This window comes from Elephantulus edwardii, unplaced genomic scaffold (assembly GCF_000299155.1).
Source record: "Elephantulus edwardii isolate Elephantulus edwardi_28Jun2011 unplaced genomic scaffold, EleEdw1.0 scaffold02090, whole genome shotgun sequence".
In the NCBI taxonomy this organism is placed as follows: domain Eukaryota; kingdom Metazoa; phylum Chordata; class Mammalia; order Macroscelidea; family Macroscelididae; genus Elephantulus; species Elephantulus edwardii.
Window position 1 is genome coordinate 4,483 of NW_006401840.1, and position 3,024 is coordinate 7,506.

The 3,024-nt window shown below is 45.3% G+C and overlaps 1 pseudogene; it reads right to left on the reverse strand.

Moving 5' to 3' along the window:
• Positions 1-1,644: 1,644 nt before the first annotated feature.
• Positions 1,645-2,493, reverse strand: LOC102860239 (annotated as a pseudogene).
• Positions 2,494-3,024: the final 531 nt, after the last annotated feature.

Sequence of the window (3,024 nt, forward strand, 5' to 3'; positions counted from 1 at the left end):
TTCTATCTCTGTCTCTGTCTCTGTTTCTCTCTCTCTTTCACACACACACACACACACACACACACACACACACACACACACACAGTTTCCTAACTGTCCTGTAAATAAAAATGCTGTAGCACAAACTAAAGTTCATGAAACACCACACACAGAATTATCAAGCAGTAAAGATTCTCTTCAGAGAGTTTTGAAAGACAATTGACTTACTAGAAATAATGGTAAATTTACGATCTAGCCAGAAAAGAAAGGAAACAATGAGTAAATCATAAGTAAACAAGTTGGTTACAGTCATGCTTGCTAAAGTCCACAATACAGTATGTGAATTAGGACATTATGTGATTCAGACATTGTGCAAGCACCATGTTATATTCAGGCAATCCCTGGATTATGAGTGAGTCTTGTTCCTAAATCAGACTTTAAATCAAACCATAAGTCCGTTAGGTATATATATTGTTGTTAAGTGCTGTCGAGTCATAGATGATTCATAGTGATCCTATGAACAGAAGACCTAGATACTTGTATAACTTTCATCATTTCTCTAAGTTCATAGAGTTTCTGGAAACAAGCTATTTCGGAAATGGATACCACTCCTGCTTCCAAGCCTATTTTAATCTGGGAAATCCACCAACACTGTCCACCATGGGTCACCATTATTGCCTTTGACACATCAGTATCACAGTGTTCAGCATCACAGCAAACACAAGTTACCTCTGTACAGCAAATTGACAAATCAATGCTATACCACTTAGAAGAATGTTTGACCAAAAGAAATTAAAACCAGGCCTGAGGGCCGCAGATTAAAATGACCTACATTTGGCTTGGTAGCATAACTTTCTATCCACTAGGCCAACAGAACTCTTTCTATAACTCACAGCAATTCTATGAACAACAGATCTACCCCCTGCCCTATCCTATGCCATCTTCTCAATCTGAGACACGCTCGAGCCGATTGCTTCAGTCAACGTCTCAATCCATCATGTTGAAGATGTTCTTTCTTCTCTGACCTTCCACTTCTCTCAGCATGATGTCATTTCCCAAGGATCGGAACCTTAACTGTTGTTAAATTCCATCAAGTCATAGATGACTCATAGCAACCCTATGATGTAAATTAGTCAAACATTTGTCTTTTTTTTTTTTTAATGTAAACTCACTGCAGTCAAGTCATTTTCAACTCACAGTGACTCTCCATCAGGTTTCTGAGGCTGTAAATCACAACAGGAGAAAATTGCTCATCTTTCCCCATCAGAGCCTCCATTGGATTAAAACCACTAACCCAACCTCTGGGTTAGCAACACAACTCACTACAGACCACGTTGCCAGAGCCAATATTTGTCTTAGTGCATAGTTATCTTTCTATATATATTAAAAAAAAAAAAGAAACACTTCCCTGATACACTAAAATATCTTTTTTTTGGTAAGGAAAAAAACCCAAAACCCAAAACACACACACACAAAAAAAACCACTTTCATTCCAGCCTACAGCGCCAGGTGCAATGTCTGGGGACAGACTTGCTGTGTGGCGACCATTCACTCACACACGGCTCAAAGAAGGCCCCTGAGGGGGACTTACCTTCAAGGGGGTGAGTCAAGAGGAGGGGAGGGCAACCCAGAAACAGGGCCAGGGGAAGACATGGGGGAAAGGTGCTACTTCTTGGTGAAGGATATCTTCATAGCATTGTTCTGGGTGATCTTGAAGCTCTGCAGGGCATCACGGGCAGCCCCAGCCTGCACCTCATTGTCAAACTCCACAAAGGCAATGTCATGCTGCCTGGGCACCAGCCACACCTCCTTGAAGCCAGGGAACTGGTTAAAAAGCATGGACAGCATGAGTTCATTGGTCTCTTCTAGCAGGTTAGTGAGGAACAAGATGTGGTTTGGTGGGTTTTCTGAAAGAGGCTGTGTAGGTGGCATTTGCCCCGGCATGAGCTGCTGAGGGGGCATGGCCCCGGGCGGGATCTGTCCGGGTGCGAGGCCTGGTGGTGGGATCATGCCAGGTGGTGGCATGTAGGGAGGCTGGCCCGGGATGTGGTGAATGATGCAGGGCGCCTGCGTCACAGGAGGCATACCCGGCACAGGCCCCTGGACGGCCCCCACGACAGGGGCGGCCATCTGACCCTGCACGGCCTTCTTGGCAGCCAGGGTCTCCTGGCTCTTGGGCTTCCTCTTCTCCCGCTTGCGGTCCCGCTCCACAAAGGTGCCCTTCATCTTGGCGATGATATCAGAGTCCGTATTGGCATACTGGATTCTCATGGGCTTGTCGTAGAAGGGGAAACCTTGCATGGAGCGTAGGGCATTGGTGGCGCTGCTGACCTCTTTGAAGATGACAAAGGCCTGGCCCCTCATCTTCAGGCTCCTCGATACCAGAATATCTAGGATCTGGCCAAACTGGGAGAAGATGGCGTACAGGGACTTCTTCAGCTCATCCTTCTTGATCTTCTCATTGAGGTTGTTGATATAGACAGTATGATTGGGACGGGTCTCGGGAACTGCCATGGAGCGAGATGCCGAGGTAGGGCGACAGGATAGAACCACCCCCAAGTAGTGTCTGTGGAGTGCCCACTAAAATATCTTTAACGTAATATACCGTTGTGGTGGTGATGGGGGTTGTTATGTGCCATCAAGTTGTAACTGACGTCTACTGACCCTCCAGCAGGTTTTCAGAGGCTGTAAATTATGCTGAAGGAGACTGCCCATCTGCCCATCCTTCTCCCCTGGGGCAGTGTGTGGATTCAAACAACCTGCCTTTGGTTTGGCAAGTGCAACTCCTACCAACTAGGCAATCAGAGCTCCCTAATAATACAGTAACTATAATAATAATGTTTTTATGTACAATTAAAAGTATCATTCATTTCTTTTTATTATTTTATGTACCTTAAGTACATACATACTGCCTCCTGGTCGGAGATTGATCGAACATGCAACCAAGATGCATCGATAATAATGGGTGACTGGAATGCAAAAGTCGGGAACAAAGAGGAAGATTCAGTAGTTGGAAAACATGGACTCGGTGACAGAAATGGAGCT